The sequence below is a fragment of the Myotis yumanensis genome, unplaced genomic scaffold, assembly GCF_028538775.1.
Source record: "Myotis yumanensis isolate MYYU_CA2020_CCGP unplaced genomic scaffold, mMyoYum1.0.hap1 SCAF_4, whole genome shotgun sequence".
NCBI lineage: Eukaryota > Metazoa > Chordata > Mammalia > Chiroptera > Vespertilionidae > Myotis > Myotis yumanensis.
This window is the reverse complement of record NW_027223755.1, coordinates 7,840,654-7,860,497: the sequence shown is the minus strand read 5'-3', so window position 1 is coordinate 7,860,497 and position 19,844 is coordinate 7,840,654.

Sequence of the window (19,844 nt, the reverse complement as noted above, 5' to 3'; positions counted from 1 at the left end):
TATGCATATGTAGCAGCTTCTGGGGAAAAATTAAATAAAAATATGATTTTCTGTGAAAAATCAAAGACCTTTACCTAAGCAATGTATGGCTATCATCATCATTATTGTCATTATCATTATAATTAAATGCAGCACTGATTTGGCAGATTGGGGGGTAATGATACGCGGAAACTGTAATTCCGCCTAAGCCCTGCTAAATTTCCAAGAAAGAGAGAGGAAGGGAGGCCCAGCTGGGGCCCAGGTAGCTCAGAGTTTCTGAGCAGGGAGAAGAGCTAGACCTGTGCAGGGAGAAGAACCGGGGTGAGGGAGGGGGACCAGGACACTCACAGGTAAGCTGGTAGTCACTCCTGGATGAGCCACACCTCCCCAGTGAGACCCCAAGGACCGCCTACACCGGAGGTGCCTTCCGCCCAGGAGCCAGTGAGGAAAATGTGAGCTTTGTTTGCTTCCTGGCCCGTGTGTTTCCCTCCCTGGCCCAGCGCCCACGACACTTCCCTTGCAATCACAGACTGTGTCCTCAGCCCGTATTTATGTTCCCAGTGCCAAGCCTACAAGCCTAGTCGCTGGCTCGGTAAACTCTCTTTAGCCTGAAAAATTGCAAGTCCCATGCTCTCCGCCGCCGCCACCACAGGAAGAGGCCTTTGCCAGCACCTGTCCTGATGCATCAGCATCAAGTGCGCTCAGCGCCCTCGGGCTGGGGGGGGGTGGGGGGCGGGCAGTGTTTTCTCGCTGCGCGGGCTGTCGGAAGCACAGGCCAGCTGCCCTACAGCGGACCGGACAGACGCTAATCACAGCAACCTGAACCTGCCGTGACTAACATGCTTATTTCATCTCAAATGTTTGTTTGTTGACCTACGAAACTCAAACACAGCGGCCTCGTGGGCCAGGCCACCCCTGGGACCCTGGAAGCGATGCGGTGCAGAGCAATTGCGTAGGCCCTGTCCAGGCAGGGAGGGGTTGCCTAGTGATACCTGGGACAGAATCCACTCTGGAACGATGTCAATTCTGTGGGGAGCGTGGTTCAACTTGGGCAGCGCATGAAAGACATGAAGTTGGCCACAGGCGGCCCTGAGCCAGTGAGGGCTCTCCCTCGTGAAGACTAATTAGCGGACATAGTCAAATAGCTCCCCCTTCATCAAGAATCCACTATGCATCATGTCCTTTATGTACATTTCTACACCTATTCTTCTCATCTTTATCAGACACATATAACTATTCAATTTTACAGGTAAAGAAACTGAGTCCCTGAGAGTTTAAATAACTTACCCAGGGTCATATCGTAATAGTCATAACAGTGACAAATATTTATTGCTCACCCTATATAATAAAAGCCTAATATGTCCCGTTGGCCGTTCAACCAATCAAAGCATAATATGCTAATGATATGCTGAGGCCGCTCAACCGCTCACTATGACCACCAGGGGGCAGACGGTCAACCTGTTGGTTAGCTTGCTGCTGGGGTCTGGCTGATTGGGACTGAGCAAGATGGGCCAGACACTCCCTGGAGCCCTCCCTCGGTCCCTTTCCAGCTGGCCAACTTCCCGTGTCCCTCCCTGGCCCCGATCATAGACTGGTGGGGTCCCTCAGCCTGGCCTGCACCCTCTCACAATTCAGGACCCCTCGGGGGATGTTGGAGGGCCGGTTTTGGCCTGATCCCACAGGCTAGGCTGAGGGACACCACTGGTGCATGAATTTGTGCACTGGGCCTCTAGTTGACTATAAGTCCTAGCTGAGTGCTTAATGTAATACCATTTAGTCCTCATATTAATCCTATGAGGTAAAGATGATTATGAACCCCATTTTATTTTTTTCATCATTTCCATCTTTTTTTTAAATTATATTTATTGTTTAAGGTATTACAAATAGTAGTACATATGTCCCCTCCCCCCCCCCCCCATTGACGTCCCCCAGGCCTCCCCTACCACCCGGCACTTGCCCTCACAGCCTCCCCCCGCCCCCCGCCCCAGTGTCTTGCATCTGTTGGTTGTGCTTATATGCATGCATACAAGTCCTTCAGTTGATCTCTTATCCCCTCAACCCTCCCCTACCTTCCCACTGTAGTTTGACAGTCTATTCGATGCTTCTTTGCCTCTATTTTTGTATGAACCCCATTTTACAGATGAAGAAACTGAGGCTCAAGGTGATTGTGTAATTGATTTAGGGAATAAGGATTTCAACATACATAATCTTGCCCCAGCACTCACGCCTGAAATCACCATGCTATGCTGGCTCCCGGGGCTAGACCGCCTCACACCATAGGGTGTAAAACTAAGATTCAAGCCGAACCGGTTTGGCTCAGAGGATAGAGCGTTGGCCTGCAGACTCAAGGGTCCCGGGTTCGATTCCGGTCAAGGGCATGTACCTTGGTTGCGGGCACATCCCCACTGGGGGGTGTGCAGGAGGCAACTGATCGATGTTTCTCTTTCATCGATGTTTCTAGCTCTCTATCCCTCTCCCTTCCTCTCTGTAAAAAATCAATAAAATATATTTTTAAAAAAAACTAAGATTCAAACCCAGTCCGGCTGGCTTCACGGCCCTTACTGCTTTCTGGCTCAAGATTATACAGGTCTCCAAATGAGGCTTTTGTCTAAGAAGCAGCAATTGCCCTTTAGGTCCAGGCATATCAGCGCAGGCTACGCTGATCCAGGGGCAGTAAAAGAGAATGGAAAGTGCATTGACTTAGAAGGAGGCTGGAATAAGGGAAACGCTGAGGCTAGAAGTTAAAGCCCGTGTCCCAGATCAGCAGCCGCACATTCCTGCCTGGGCCTCTCACCCTCGACATTGGCGGGGAGATTCCAGGCTAGTGTGGGAATTTAGAGCAGGTTCGTTATTAATGATGCTGCTAATGACGACCGATTCGGTTCCAGCCACAATTCTAGGCCCCTACACACATTCTCTCATCTATTTTATCCCCATTTTACATACGAGGTAACAGGCTTAGGCACCTAAAAGACCTGCCCAAGTGATTCACGTCGGAAGGGGAAAGCCAGCTCCTGGATCCAGATCTCACCCCAGAGGCCCTAAACCTAGCTCTTCCTGCCACAACCGTCACTCAGGGGTGAGTCAATTAGGTTTCATCATCTGCAAAATGAGCTCACACACTCCTCTTTCCTTTTAACGGGGAGGGAACGTACCAAGGCAGTTCTTTAAAAAATCTGCCCAGATTTTTCAAGCTGTCACTACATAGATATACCCCTCACAGGAAGGACACAGGACCCTTAAAAGAAGACTTGCACAGCCTCAACACAAGCTACAGCTACATCTCTGTTGTTTATTGTAATCAATTCAGCCCACAAAATGTGAACTGGAATTGTATCACATCTCATGAAAATGTGCTACTTACGCACACACACACACACACACACCCCTCTTTGCTACCTTTAATGGACAGAGAGTCCCCTGCAAGGAAGTGGGCGTGTCCAGAGTACAAAGTTAAAGTCCAAGGGTCATGTGACACATTAAACCCCCCTGCCCACCATAAGCTGGTCCTGCCTAAACAATCGGAGTTCCCAGGGAAATCCCTAGAGCTTCCACAGGCTGGGAACAGGTTTCCCTGCCTTGCTCACTCTCTCCAGCCCAGTCATTAGTCCTGAGTCGCGGAGCACAGCGTAGACGCTGTCCCAGCCGCTTCCCAATGTGGGGCAGAAAGCAGCCTCGCCCCAACAGTAAGAAAAACCCCCCAAAGGTTCACACGGATTTGATACTTGCACTTGGACTCAGGAAATCCATTGAAATTCACATTTGCCTTGCTCAGTCACCATACCAAGACAAGAAATTGTTAGCAAATATGTCTTTAAATATAGTCATTTCTGGATATTTTCATAGACCGCTGGAATCTTCCTGTGACTAACAACTTTGGACTGAAGTCCACACACGTAGCCGTCCCGTGCGATGGGTTATTACTCTGTACACTGCTAGCTCCCCAGAGGGTGTCACTTAATTAAATGCAGAGAAGTCTTCATGAATAGATTTCCAATTTACCATTTCTATGCCAAGAGTCTCAGGGGTCAGGTTTCCATTCAGAAAATTCTACTGCACGAAAAGAGAGATGAATGAAATCAAAGGTCTACTCTCTCTCCTAAGAGTGAAGCCTGCTCTGCCTGAACTCTGGATTTAGGGTGTAGCTCAAAAGGGAAACCTCTTTTCCCACCGACATGAGCACCCATCACAGGCCAGCCTGTGCCCAGCTGGTAGCACCCCCTGATTCTAAAATCCCAGGTAGATACTGCAGGGCTACTGGAGCTGCAGTCCTTAAAACTCCTACAAACCCATTTCTTCACCCCGTCCACCATCTTGGCAGAAATTCTTGTAAATCTGATGTTAAAAGTCGGTGTCAAGATCCTGTGAAAACATGAAGGTTTGTCGTGGAGGAATGTGTGCGGCATGGTTCGGTCCTAGGGACAGTTCCAACTTCTGGTCCCCCTGTCAGGTTATCTCATCTTTCTAACAAGCTTACAAGAATGTGTAACCTCTGGGGTGCAGTGATGGGCAGCTTAACACAGAGCACCTCACCCCCATCCGTCCTGCTCCACACACAGCTTGCCTTAGTCTCAGGGAGTGAACGACTCAGCTTCTGAGAGGGCATCGCTAACAGAGCAAAAGTTTGTCTACTGAGCATCCTATCAACCAGCGTACGTCATGGTAACTGGCCTGCCTACAGATAGGTAATGATTGCTACTGTTTAAAATGGGAATTTGGGCGGGGAGGTCCTATGATCCTGTTGCATTAGCCAGTGTCCGCATCCCACGGATTCTGCTTCCGAGGTAACTCTGGCTGAGCATCCCCTCCGTTTTCACTGCCCTTCCTCCGGTGAGAACGTCATCATTGTCTCCTAACCAATGTTCTCACCAGTCTGTCCCATGCACCACACACTGCCTTATTATTCATCCTAAAGAACTGGTCCAGACATATGTAATACTCTAAACAATAAAGAATAATAAAAAAGAGTCACCAATAAAAAAAAATTATGAAAAAGAACTGGTCCAGTTCCTGTCATTTTCTTGCTCAAAAACCCTCAGTAGCCTCCCGCTGACCACCACACTCTTTGATCTGCCACTGAGTCCTCTCCACCGGAGGGTCCCCAACATCACCTTTCTGAACATCCTCCGGTGTCCCCCTTCTCAGATGTCCCTGTGGTTTCCCATCTCCCACCCTTCACTCCTGAGAATTCAAGCCGCCTTCCTACTCCCACCTCTGCCTGTCAGAATCCCACCACCATCTTTTCAAATGCTCCCTCCGCTGTGAAGGTGTGTCTGACTCCAAATCCACTTCCCCTTCCCAACAAGCTCACCCAGACAGGACCTTGCCCTCTTCTGAGTCCCCATTGTACTTTTTGGAAGATCCATACCCCACCCAGGATTCGAGATAGTTTTGAACTTGGTCTAACCACAAATACCTTAGTGTCACATGCAAATGTATGTTCTGACGATGCTTAGTATGATGTGCTAAGCCCATACCAAATATTTGGGAAATATCAGTGGGTGATGTGGATGGATCATGCATCCTCCAAAAGCATTCTGTTGAAGCCTTCATCCCCAAGGTGATGGGAGTTGGAGGTGGGGCCTTTGGGAAGTGATTAGGTCTTGAGGGTGGAGTCTTCATAAATGAGATGAGCACCCTACGAAGAAAAGACACCCCAAGAGAGATGATCTCTCTCTGCCTCTGCCAGCGGAGGGCACAGTGAGAAGGCAGGTCAGGAAGAGGGTTCCAACCGGACACCAAGTCAGCTGGCTCCTGGATCCTGGACTCCCAGCCTCCAGAACTGTGAGAAATAAAATTCTGTTGGTGAAGCCACCTAGTCTGCGGTATGCTGTGATAGCAGCCCAAACTGACTAAGACAGTGCGGGCAAACAGTAGACATTCATTTGCTTTCAAAAATATCTAGAAGATTTTAAAATTTTCAAACTTGTTAATAAAGACTTTTAAAACAAAGCATTGTGCTGAAAGGCTTAATAGTATAGAATACACGCAAAATAAATCAAGTGTCAATCAACTGAGTTAGCCCAAAGTGAGCAAGATCCTGTGGGTTTGACAGTTCTAATGTATAATATTGTGAATGCTGCTATTTAATGTCGCAATGATCTGAAGCCAGCCTTATGTCTCCATTTCCAATATGTGTCCCTTTCATCTGTAGAGTTTCTTTATAGGCTTTTTGTTAAAAAAAAAAAAAGCATTTCAAGTTGGTACTGCATTTTTGGCACTTACAAACCTATCACTTTAAAGAGGGAGCTCAAAAAGTAATGAGCAGGCCCAGGTTTGAGTTCAGCGCCCAAAATAAAACCCAATTTCTCCGCGTTAATGAGATCCAGCCAAATGGCCAGTCCAATATGCAACATATGTGCAACCAACTGGTTGCAGTCCATGCAGTCGGTTCCTTCTGCAGATTAATGAGATTACAGCATTGTTCAAGGGAGGCCGAAAATGCTAATTTGACATCTACCATGATATACGTTACAGTTTAGGGGAGTTCTGCATTTTCAGACATTTTTTAATTACTTTGGGACGCTGTGCCAATGAGGACCATATGCCCATTCCTGTCCCTCCATGGCCGTCTCCACGGTCACCTGCACATGCCCAGGCAGTGCAGACAGCCGAACCTGTTTGTCACAGCCTCTGTCAGCAGCATCGAAGGGCAGCCTTCTCCCTCCAGTCACTCACATATTCAGAGCTGAAGAATGAACTGACCTGCAATAAAAACTTGTTCTCAGCGATAGGCGTTCACCCGAGTTGAGGAGAAAGCCGGCGTGTCGTCACAGGGTCACACCCCAAAGGCGCTTCCCTCTGTGACTTGGAAAAGACTGGAATGTCACTCAGAGGGTGCACGTGTCCACTTTTAACACAAGCATCTGTCACGGAGCCGTGTGCTCTGGGCTGCCCCAGGAGGCTGCTGGGAATGATGGACGCCACATGAGCTAACATACAGGACATTATTTCGTTTGCATTGCTTCTGAACCCTCTCAGAAACCACCACAGAGCTGGACCTCCTTCCTTCCGTCCTCAGGAGAGCCTCATCGCATAATCACCTCCTTGTATGCTGATGGACTTCACGTGGAGAGGGGCTCCGGGTGCAGTCAGTGCTGCCTCGCTCTCCAAAGCCTTTCCTAAAAGCCTATTTGGAGCGGAGGACAGAATCTCCACAACAACAAGATGCAAGCTGTATCATGAATAAGAACCGCAGCTTGACGCTTAGGAAGTAACTACTATGTGCCAGACATCCTTCTAATCAATCCAGTGCATCCCCATCGTCACCTGGGAGACAGATTCTATTATTATCTCTTTGCTACAGACGAGGAAAGGGGAGCCCAGAAGTGTTAAGTGTTAAGCCCAAGGGCACCCAGTTAGCAAGTGTTAGTGTCAGGATTTGAACTTGGTCTGGGACAGACTGCACCCTCACCCACTGCACTAAACCAAAGGACAAAAATGAACAACGACGGCCAGCCATGCTGCTGAACATAGAAAGACGGAGGAAACAAGCGCATTTTCCCACTCTCTTGAGCAGTTATTGAAACGCTTTGTTTACCATGAAAGCATCGTAACATTTTGGGGTTCCAAACTATGAAGTAATGGCGTGCAGAATGGGTTAAACATTGGCTCGATGGCAGCCCTCCAGGGCGGAGACATACAGGAAAGCGATGCAAAACAGCACGCAAGCGGATGCACCCTGAATCCACCCAACAGAACAGAGCCGGCAGCGAAGAGAACACAGCACCTTCTCCCCACCCAACGCCTGCTCCTCTGACAAGGTGGGACCCCGGTTGCTTTTCTTCTCGTTTTAGGGAGATAGTAAAAGGCTCCAGCGGCTTCCCCAGCACCTGGAGGCAGCAGGGTTGTGTCTTGCAGAGGTGTGCAGTGGACAGAAATGTCAACTCCAGGGAGAGGGTGGAAAGCAGTCAGGAGGCAGTCACAGAACGGCTCCTGGGCGCCAGCACCTGCCACCTGTTCCCGGGTGACACGCCCTCTTCTGGGGCTGCTGCCCAGGGAAACGGAAATGGAAAAACCCGTGGGGGCTGGGCCTGCAGGGAGGTGATTGGTAGGAAAGCACAAGTGAGTCTCCACCTTTTCTCCCCCCAGTTAGTAGACTGTTTCCCGGCAATGGGGGTCAGTGGCCACACAATGAGCTTTAGAGTTAGACTGAACCTCAGTTCCAATCCCAAGTGTACCACTTTCTGGTCATGGAACCAGACAAGTGACTCACCTGCTCCTACTTTGTTCAAGCCACCGAGTTCAAGTCCAAGCTTTTTATATAACCCTTAGGATCTGACTCCTACTTACCTCTCCAGCCTCATTTCTCACTCAAACCCATGGTCTAGCGCCAGAACTATGCTAGCTCTAACCTCTAGCCTTTGCATTCTCTGTTCCCTGAAAACACTTTCCCTTCCCTTCCCCCACCAACTCCTCTCACCTTTCAGGTCTCAGCTGGCTGTCACTTCCTGTCTCCCAGGTGTTCACAGAACACCTGGTGCTTACACTACGGACACTTACAATCACCCCCATTGTAATGGCTGTTTGCTCCCTAGTTCCTCACTCTGCTATAAGCTCCTAAGGGGCACCCTCCTGCTATCGCCTTCAACAGCACCCTGTTAAGCCATCTCTCTTACCTCATTGTTGCTCATTTACACTAGATTGTAAGTCCCATGAGGGCAAGGACTACGTGTCATTGCTGAATCCCACAGCCCAACACAGTGTTTGGCACATAGCATGAATGTAATAAACATGGTTGACTAAACGAAGAAACAACCTCTCTGATCCTCAGTTCCCCGTCTGTAAAATGGGGAGAAATAATATGCATCTCAAGAAGTGTGTGAAAATCAAACACAAAGCACCTGCTGCATGGTGCGAGTCGATGTGGCAGCCGTACTGACTCCAGGACACAGCCTCATGGAGCCAATCGCCCTGGAAGTCTAGAGAAAATCTGCATTCAGCAGGCTGTCCACACCCCATCTCAGAAGTTTCTCTTTCATTTCCTTAAAAAATGTCTGGAGATGAAGCCACATGTCTCCCTCTAGCAAATATGTGTGTTTCCCAGCCCCCTGTTAGTCAGTCAGTCAACAATTGTGTCTCAACATTAACATATGCTAGATATTCAACTACACTAGTCACACATTTATTTGATATCCAAAGTAACAAACCTTTGAGTCATTTCCAAAAGTCATTTACTTATGTTCTCTCTCTCTCTCTCTCTCTCTCTCTCTCACACACACACACACACACACACTCCAGGGCAGAGAGTCAGTCACCTCTCACTGAGGGCTCACCCAATGCCAACTAGAGGCTGAGGCAAGATAGAGGAGACAGGAGCCATGCCTTTGGGAGATCGCAGCCTATTGGCTGGAACAGGCGCATAAATAACTCCATGGTGAAGTAAATTGTGGAACAACTGTGGGAAAATTCAGGGTAGTACCACGGGAGCCCAGAGGAGGGAGCAAGAGCACAACCTGGTCAGACCTTAAAGTGGCCTTGGAAGCAGGCTCCCAATTTCTGCCATGACTTGGCGAGGACTTCAGCCCACTTGCTCACATTCTGTCCTTGCGGAGATGAAGAACAGTTCATCAGCACCTTCCTCACAATCATGGCAGCGATCCACCACAAAGGCCAGCCCCAGTGAACACAGCAGTCACCGAGTCACGGTCCCCGTCACCCAAGTCGTAAGGCAGGACTTGGAATCTATCCAGTTGAACCACAGGAACTTTCTGGACACTAACTATTCTACCCTTTTGTAGATAAGCTCTTGGTAGGGGGGCGTGGGAATAGATCCGTCTGTTTCCCCTGAGGGCTACACACAGTGCTGGCTTGGTCCTGAGCTCTTGTGTACTTTGTGTTATGAAAAACAGGGTCCGACTGAGATTTAGAATCATGACTAGATGGGGGGAAATCCCACACCGCATGAATTATAAGCGCAGTCAAATCTTCGAGTTCTGTCTTGCTAACGAGGAAGGGCACGCTTCCTGCTGAGCATGCTTCCCAAGGAAGGCGCGTGCAGGGAGCCTTTGCCAGAGGTGGCCAAGCAGTCCTCCAACAGCTGTGAGCTGGCCGCTCAGAAAGGCGCCTTTGACCAACCCCCTCTCCCACCGGTGTCCCCACCCTGGGAGGCTCCTGACACAGAGCGCTCTTACCAGGGAAGAATAAATGGCTTTATTTTCAGTTCACAGAACAATCTTTCTGAGAACTACTCGATACCACCCACGACATATCCGGAGAATGAGGGGCTGGGACACAGACCTGTGAGGTGTGAGCAGGGGATGCACTGGCAGCATGGAGTGGCCCTGGCTCCGATGGGAGGATGCGGCAGGGACACTGGCCTTTAGTCTGCCAGGGCTGCCATAACCAAGCGCCACAGGCTGGGTTAGTGCAAGAAACAGCACGTATTTTCTCACAATTCTGGAGGCTGGAAGGCAGACCCAGGTGTCTGCAGGGCTGGTTTCTTCTGAGGCCTTGCTCCTTGGCTCATAGATGGCCTCTTCTCCCTGTGTCTTCACATGGTCTTTCTTCTGTGTGTGTCTTTGTCTAATCTCCTTCTTTTATAAGAACACCAGTCATACTGGAGTAGGGCTCACTCCACTGACCCAAGTTAACCTTAATGGCCTCTTTAAAGGCCTGATTCCCCAATATAGTCACCTCTGAAGGTACTAGGGGTAGAACACCAACATATGAATTTGGGGGAGGCACAATCAGCCCATAACCAGGCATGCAAAGGGAGACACGGAATGAGGAAAAGAGGGATGAGGGATGCTGCTAGGAACCCCCCAGTGCGGGCATTCAAACGGGGCTGATCATGAAAAGCAGGAGGATTTCAGCTACCACGTCTCCTCTGAGGACTTCCAAGCCTACTTATCCAGCGTGACCTCTCTCACATTCCAGCTCCACTTCCAGTGGCTTCCTGGACGGACGTGTGCCAATTGGATGACCTGCCAACATCTTAAACAAAACACAGAAAAACTCCCATGGAACTCATTTCTGACTTCTATTATTGTCATCACCAAACTTCCAGGAATTTTTTTATCTTCCCTCTCATGACCACCACGGCCCTTTGTTCTTGCTTTGCTGTGTCCCTGGCATGCACCCCTTTTTCTGAGGCCGATTGCCATGACATCTCCTCCAGCCACTATGATCTGGGCCACTGAAAGCATCTCCCCACAGGTCGCCCTCCCTCCAGGCTCCCCTTCTACCAATCCATCGACACACCCTACTCTCCGATTGACCTTCCTAAACACTGCTTTCACCAGGAATCTACCTCTGCTCCGAAACTTTCCAGGGCTCCCTGCTGCCGCCGGGGAAAATCTTAACTGTGCAACCTAGCGGTCAAGGCCTTCCACGGTCAGGCCCCTTCAAGTGTCATAGTCCACTCCTCCCTCAACATCCTGGGAAAAAATGGGAAATGAATCAATGAATGAATGAATGGACACCCCTACACAAGCCCTCCATTCCATAAGGTAAGATAACCGTCTCACTTACTGTTACTGTCATCTTGTAATATGTCGTGCCTATGCTCATGTGCCTGACGCTCCCCGCTCTGCCTATCTCATTCCAATCCTTCCTCTCCTTCAGCGGTTCTCAACCTGTGGGTCGCGACCCCTTTGGGGGTCGAACGACCCTTTCACAGGGGTCGCCTAAGACCATGGGAAAACACATATATAATTACATATTTTTTTTTGTGATTCATCACTATGCTTTAATTATGTTCAATTTGTAACAATGAAAATACATCCTGCATAGCAGATATTTACATGACGATTCATAACAGTAGCAACATTACAGTTATGAAGTAGCCACGAAAGTAATTTTATGGTTGGGGGTCACCACAACATGAGGAACTGTATGAAAGGGTCGCGGCATTAGGAAGGTTGAGAACCACTGCTCTACGTCCATCAGCAGCAATCCTGCCTCCTGCCTCCCTGCCTTTCCTGATTACTGAAGAGATCACTCAGCGGCTTCTGCGGTCTGTCGTACACCGTTGGGCACCTACTGCTTTCTATCTGTTCCTGTGTGTTGTCTTATTCCACAACAACATGTGCGAGTCTGCCTTACTCCCCAAACTCCACAAGGGCAGCACCATGCTTTATACTCCTTTGCAATCCCCGTGCCACATTAATAATAATAATAACCAAAACATTCATTAGTCTTTACCACATGCCAGGCACTATCTCATTTAATTCAAACAACAATCCAACAAGGTAGATCACCCCCATTTTACAGATGAAGTGACTGAGGGTTAGGACGGTTATATGACTGGCCCAAAATAACATAACTAGTAAGTGGCAGAGTTAGGACTCAATCACAGGTCCGTGCCCCGGCTAATAGTACCTTTCACAGATGAAATGTTGAGCGTACCTTTTTTTTTTTAATTAAAATTATGCCTTCCACCAAAGCAACTGGGGTGAGAGGCAGGCAGAATAATGACCCTCAAAGATGTCCACATCTTGATTCTCAGAGCCTGTGAATATGTTACATGACACGACAAAGAGAAACTAAGCTGCAAATGGAATTAAATTGCTAATGTGAGGACCTTCAAATAAGATTACCCTGGCCGAAGCCGGTTTGGCTCAGTGGATAGAGCGTCGGCCTGCAGACTGAAAGGTCCCGGGTTCGATTCCGGTCAAGGGCATGTACCTGGGTTGCGGGCACATCCCCAGTGGGAGATGTGCAGGAGGCAGCTGATCGATGTTTCTCTCTCATCGATGTTTCTAACTCTCTATCTCTCTCCCTTCCTCTCTGTAAAAGGTCAATAAAATATATTTAAAAAAAAAAAAAAGATTACCCTGGATTCCTAGGTGGGCCCAGTGTGATCACAAGGGTCCTTAAAAGCGGAAGAGGGCGCAGAAGAGAGTCCCGAGTGATGCAATGTAAGAACTAGACCTGCCATTGCTGGCTTGGAAGACTGACTAAGAGGCCATCACCTGAGGAATCCTGGCAGCCACTGGAGGCTAGAAAAGGCAAGGAGCCCAGCAGGCCGGCGTGGATCAGTGGTGGAACGTTGACCTATGAACCAGGAGGTCACAGTTCCATTCCATCATGGCACATGCCCCGGTTTCGGGCTCGATCCCCAATAGGGGGCATGCAGGAGGCAGCTGATCAATGTTTCTCTCTCATCATTGATGTTTCTCTCTCTCCCCCTTTCTCTTCCTCTCTGAAATCAATAAAAAAATATATTTTTTTAAAAAAGAAAAAGGAAAGGAAACAGGTCCACCCTTAGAGCCTCCAGGCAGGGATGCAAATCCTGCTGGCTGACGCTGATTTGCACCCAAGGAGACCTCCACCCCACACAACTGTCAGATGATGGATTTGGTAGTTTTAAGCCACCAAGTTTGTGGCGATTTTTGACAGCAGCGCGAGGACACTAACCCAGGGTGTGCACGTTCCCCGCGAGCCCTCAGTTGCCCTGGTGACTGGACAATGCCTGGTGACAGGTAAACAGGCTGCTCTCCGAGGAGCCAGAATGCCTGCTGGCACCACCCTGAAAACTCCTCCTGGGCAGAAATCGCACCACTTCCGGTGCCACCTGCTTCCTGGCCTGCCCGTCTCCCACCCCATCCGTGATCTACTCTGAATTCTCTCGGGAAGGTGGTCACAATTAAAACACGATGGCGTCCTTTTAAACCATCGTCCCGAGCGCCTTGGTGCGGAAGCTCTCCCCATCCCTCACTCAGCACAGCCGTCTGTGCTCAAATGGCAGCTTCAAGTGCACAGCTCGGCTTTGGATTGCAGTTTTTTGAGTCAATTCCAAGAACTTCACTCTTAAGAGGCCCAAATAGCACCGTTGAAAAATGTGTTTTCCAAAACGGCAGGAAAACCAACAGCTTGGTGCTTTTTGTCCTGTGAACGCGAGCGAAACGCACCTGGTCGGTGACAGGAGACTTGAGCATATAGACCCACAGGCTCATGCCCCTTGTCACGGAGCCATCCTGTCCCTGTGGCTTTGCCAAATTGTTTCTTGAGGGTCTTGATCCGTGTCTAGGCTGTGGACACAGTGATGGGCTTGGAGCTGGGAACCCACATTCCTATTCCCCACCCCTGTCCAGCGGCCTTTGATGGATTTCCCATGAGCACCTGGACCCTCAGCCCCTCTGCCATTTCCCTTGTAAATCAATAATGAGTCCATTACATCTTAGCTAGGATCAGTTGGATGTTTATGTGCCGGTGATAATGGAAACAATAATAGCTACCACCCTGCTGTTTTCCAGGTACTTGACACACACATTATCACTGAGCAGGCAGTTTCTGCCCTGGGGAGGGGATGGACTGGGAGCTACACCGCCTGGTCTGCACTCTTAGCCCTGCCTTGGGCACGTTCACTAACATATCCAGGCCTCAGCTTTCCCATCTGGGAAACGGCAATGCAAACGGTAGTCCTTCTCTCTCGAGGTGGTTGTGGAATTGGGTGTTTAGAGGAGCCCCCTAACTCTGTCAGTACCACGTAAGTGTTAGCCCTGCACGACCTTGTGAGGCATGAGGAGCCGGTGGCTCACAAAAGCATCCATTTGCCCAACGTCACATAATTGAATTGGGGGCAGAGACAGGGTCTGGAGCCGGGTCATTTGTCTGTAAGGCCCTGTGCTTCCACCTCCTGCACCCTCTCACGCCGGCCGGTTCCTTCTGAACCATCTGCGCCCACATCATCCGGCTGGTCCAAAGAGAAAACGGGATGACCCGCACCGTACCTCCTCTCGGGACCCCCCACCTCCGCTCGGGACCCCCCACCTCCACTCGGGAGCTCCCAGGATCACTCCACCTCCATTCAGGAGCTCCCAGGATCACCGCCCCCCATCACTCCGGGAGCTGCCGGGACGCTAGGGAAAGCCAGGAACTCTGAAAAGTGCGCCCTCCAGCCCGGCCCAGGCGTGCCCGCTGGAGAAGCCGACAGCTCGGAGGCCTCTGCCCGCCCTGGCGCCTGGCGCGGGCCCGGGCGCTGCGCCTCTCCCGCTCTCGGCCGCACAGTCAGTGGAGAGTGAGATCCCGGCCGGGGTGACGTTGCGGGGCGCACCGCGCGCTCGGCAGCCTCCCCGCCACTCCTGCCGGGGCTGCGGGGGCGGGGGAGGGCTCCCCGCGGGGAGGAGGCAGTTGTTGGCCGCCGGTGGCCGTGCCGCCTGCAGTCGTGCCGCCCGGGCTGTCCTCCCGGGACACCGGCGGGGGCGGGAGTTCCCGCAACCAGCGCCCACCGCGCGCACCGGCCGCCCGAGCGCAACGAGAGCTGCTTCCCGCCGCCGGCCCGCTGCTCCCCCCTCGCCTCCCCGTGCGGGCTGTTTCCGTCCCGCATCTCCCAGCGGCGGCGTTTCTGAAACAGTCAGGTCGGGTGTTGGTGTGAGTTGGTGTGAGTAGCGCCCGGCCAGCTGCTGCGCGGGCCTCGCTCTCCGCGGCGCGGGGGGTGCAGGTGGGGAGCCGCCGAAGGGACGGGAGGGGCGGGAGGGAGGCTGCGGAGAGCCTCCTCCTCCGATGGCCCCGCGTTGGCCCGCAGCCTCCTCGGGACCGGGACAGGTAAAACCGGTCGGCCGGGTCCCCAGCGGGAGCGGTTGGAGCCGTCCCACGTGGGTGGCGCTCACCTGGCAGCTGCGCTCCACCCCGGCTCAAAGGCGGAGACCCAGGCAGGGAAGGGGGGTCAGCCCTGGAGGGCCCTGCAAACGGCTCTCAGCCAGCTAGGCGCGGTCACAGGCCGACTGGTTTGGGGTGGGGGTGGGGATAGGGGTGGGGGGTGTCAGGACTGGAGGGAGGGGGTCTCTCTGATTGCTGCGCCTACGGTTATGAGACTGATCTCTGATACGGCCATTACCTAAAACCTTGCCCTGCTGGTCAAGTGTGGTTCGGGGACCAGCAGCCCGGCGTCACGTGGGAGCTGTTACGGGCAGAACCTCAGGCCCTGCCCAGGTCTGTAGCGTCTCGAGCTGCTCTGTAGCAAGATCTCTCCGCAACTTCAGGCCCCGGATAGTTTGTGCAAATAGATGCCTTTCTCTAAGCCTTCCCATCAGTGCCCTGTGGTGTCAGCAGGTTACCTTCAAAATTCGCGGGAAAGGCATGGCTTGTGAAGAAATGGAATCCTGTACCTCTTTGCTGCTCAGCAGGCGTCCTCTGCTAATCACTGCTCAGGGGTAATGAGTTGGGCGAAGGCTGAGCTTGAGCTCCAGTCCAACCCAGAAAAGCTCAGAGACTGGCTGGAGAGCCAAAACCCAAATGAGAACTAAATAACTGTATGAGATAATAACTCAGGAGATGATACAAGGCAGAATAACTCTCAACTTTTACGTGAATATTCTTTCTATATACATTCATATAGATACATACAGAGAGAATATTCTAACATAGCGCCTCACACATAGTAGGCGATCAATATTTATTAAATCAATAGCTGGATATAACATATTCTCCTGGAAAGAGAAGGACTTTGTGTTTTAAGCCAAACAAGCATGGATCTGTTCCAAAATAAAATGTAGTACTAATAACCTACAGTCCACTTACTGTCTTTTAAAATATTAATTATACACATATCCACCAAGTGTACATGGCCCGGTTGAACACAATGGGTTGTAGGATCCCGGAGGGGCCCAGCAGAGCTTTTGCACGTACCCTGATAAAACATCCCGGTCAGAATAACCTGACAAGCCTTCCACATGCCCATTAAGGCTCCCGGGCCACAGTACCCTCATAGATCATAGATTATAACTTTTTTGAGAGCTGTTTCCGTTTCAGGACTTATTGATCTGCAAACGGAACATCCTCAAACGGAAGCTTCACAGAATGGCCTGTGCTGGCTCCAATGTATTCTGTCAAGTTCTCAAAGCTCCCTAACTAGGCACTGAGCCATGGGAGTTGTGCATAGTGAGTGCCGGTGAGGAGCAGGAGTGGAGCATCCTTCATCTCTTGGTGCTTAGAAGGATCTTTACAATTTTTAAAATTCATGTGTTTTTGTTGTCACTGAAAGGTTTGTTGGCCTTAGCCCACCGGGAGGTGAGGGATGTTTCTCTTCTGCTCCTCACTGGCACTCACTATGCACAACTCACATGCTTAGGTGCCTGCTTAGGGAGCTTTGAGAACTTAGACCTGGGGAGCAGGCCTAAGCCATCAGTCAGACATCCCCCGAGGGCTCCCAGACTGTGAGAGGGCACAGTCCAGGCTTAGGGACCCCCACCCCACACTGCACGAATTCCTTGCACAGGGCCTCTAGTTTTCTAAATAATGCTCTATTAAAAGAAGCCTACACTAATAAAATAGAAAGATGCAAATTGACCGTACCTTCACAACACCCACCAGCCAATCATGAGCAAGTATGCAAATCAACCCAACAAAGATGGCATGCTAATTTGCATATGCAGGCACGCAGGCGTTCCTCACCTCCCCAGCCCCTCGGGGCCTCTGGGCAGTGTGGGAAGGTAGAAAGGCGGCTCTGGTCGGAGCAAAGGCGGTGCCGGCAGCCAGGGGAAAGAAGGCCCATTCTTGCATGAATCTTTGTGCATTGGGCCTCTAGTCTTTTATAAAAAACGTGTAGGGGGAAAAGATCTGTGAGGAGATTCATTAGAAAGCATTGAGATTCATAATGGAATTTTTAAAATCCCAATCAGAATTTCATTCTTGTAAGCAGAAAAAGTAAAGAAGAGAAATCTTTACAATGTAAAACATCTAAACGTTTATCCCAGGAGGAAGTAGGAGGAGTCAACTGCACATATTTCTAGGCCATAGTTCTATTTTGTTGTGCATGGTACATTTGTCATTCTTTCTAGCCACCCAGCACCTGAACTTCTTTCCAGTGTTTGAGGAATGCCCCTCCCCCTTCTCCACTGCTGATGCAAAGGCCACTTCCCACTGTGTACCTTGGAGATGCCAGTCCCTGGGTCTCTCAGCCTTTCTGTGACTTCGTTCATTAGATGCATCCCCTTCAGACTTTAATTAAAAGAGAAAGGCCTTGCCCTAACTGGTTTGGCTCAGTGGATAGAGCGTCAGCCTACAGATGGAAGAGTCCCAGGTTCTATTCCAGTCAAGGGCATGTACCTTGGCTGTGGGCACATCCCCAATAAGGGGTGTGCAGGAGGCAGATGATCAATGTTTCTCGCTCATTGATGTTTCTAACTCTCTATCCCTCTCCCTTCCTCTCTGTAAAAAATCAATAAAATATTTTTTTTTTAAAAGAGAAAGGCCTGCCCAAATGTACTGTAGAGATGGGTGGGGCAGCAGCAACATGATGTCCAGAGGTGACAATGACAGCAGTTATGGTACCAGCCATGGTGGCACCAATGCCAAGGGTGTGAGCAGTGCACGCGGTAGGATCTGGTGTCCAGAGGAGGCACTTGGTAGCACGATTTGGGCAGTCTTCATGGCCTGCAGCTTCCCAACGGATTCTGTGAGCTGTCCAATATCCTTTGCCAGGGATGGGGAACCTTGTTCCTGCCAAGGGCCATTTGGATATTTATGACATCATTCATGGGCCATCTAAAATTATCAACTTAAAAATTAGCCTGCTATATTTGGTCAGACATTTAATTAACTCATCCCTAAGGCCTTGGCAGGGCCGGACCAAATGATTTCGTGGGCCTTATCTGGATGTTCCCCAGCCCTGCTTTAAATGAATTCTTTACCTTCGGAAATCATCTAGGTTTTTTCGACTGACACAGCTATTACTCACAAGATATTGGAAAACTGCAAAATGATTTGGAGCAATTATATCCATTAGAAAGAAGCGGCAATGAAATTTCATTAGACTCCCTTTGGGGACAAGGATATTCTAAAGGCAGCAGTTTTGCCACCAAGAAAATTAAGAAAATAAACCAGGAGCATTAGCCTGCGTATCTATGCATTTACACATGGAAAATAGAAGTGACAACTTTTATTTTTAAGTAAATTCTAATTCTTAGTAATGTTTTTAAAGGAAGGTTCAATTATTTTCAAGATCTCCTTAATCAATAAATGTTTTTGTAATTGGTGAATAAAATGGTCAGCAAACTAAAGGAGGAGTTCGGGAATTCTAAATGTATCACCAAACATCAAGCAGACCATGAAAAAGAGGCTTGAAGAGAACATCTAGGAAGTTGTGAATGACAGCATGAAATAAGCAAAGGTCAGTCTAGTTCGATGACATTGGACAGGATGCTTAACATGAAATCCATTTGATCTCTCAAAAAATTATCAAAATTCCATCTGGAAACAGTTAAAAACCAGACAAACGTGACACTTGCTATTCCCTAAATTATGGCCCAAAATAATAGTTAACACAAAAATAGCAACAGGAGAAACACCTTTCATTAGAGGCTCAAGGTTCAAGCAAACATTCCCTAATTAATCCTTTCAGCAGCATCAGGAAATTATTATTTAGCGTTTTCATAGATAGCACTTAATGTTTTCAAAGTGTTTTACCAACAGTAATTAGCCGTTCTTCTCATCAGCCTTTTGAAGTAGGTCAACATCATTATCCCCGTTTTAAAGAAAAGCAAGGCACTGAATAAATATGTACAGAGCGCAGAGACCACTAACATGATCCCCATTTGATCAAGTCCCATTTTTTTCTGCCACTCCCATCTTAAAAATATGTGAAAGCACCTTTTTTTAAAAAAAAAAGCCTCATTTTAACCCCCCTCAAAACCCCAAAGAAGCAGACAGAATTGCCTCCATTTTGCAGATGAAAGACCTGAAGTTATCACATGTATATGCACACACTCCTCGGGTCAGAGGTGGTGGCCTTTTTTGTCTGCATGTCAGTCCTAACTCAGCCCCAGCCCCAGATTCTGAGAGGACTGAAGCTGCCCAGACAGGTACTCTCCAGCATCTAAGATAATTCCCTTTCAGAGAGAAACAAGTCCCAAGCATCCGGGCCACACAGTGTAATGGGTTTTGTAAGATCTGTTCTTACCATAAACAATTCTGAGCTTATT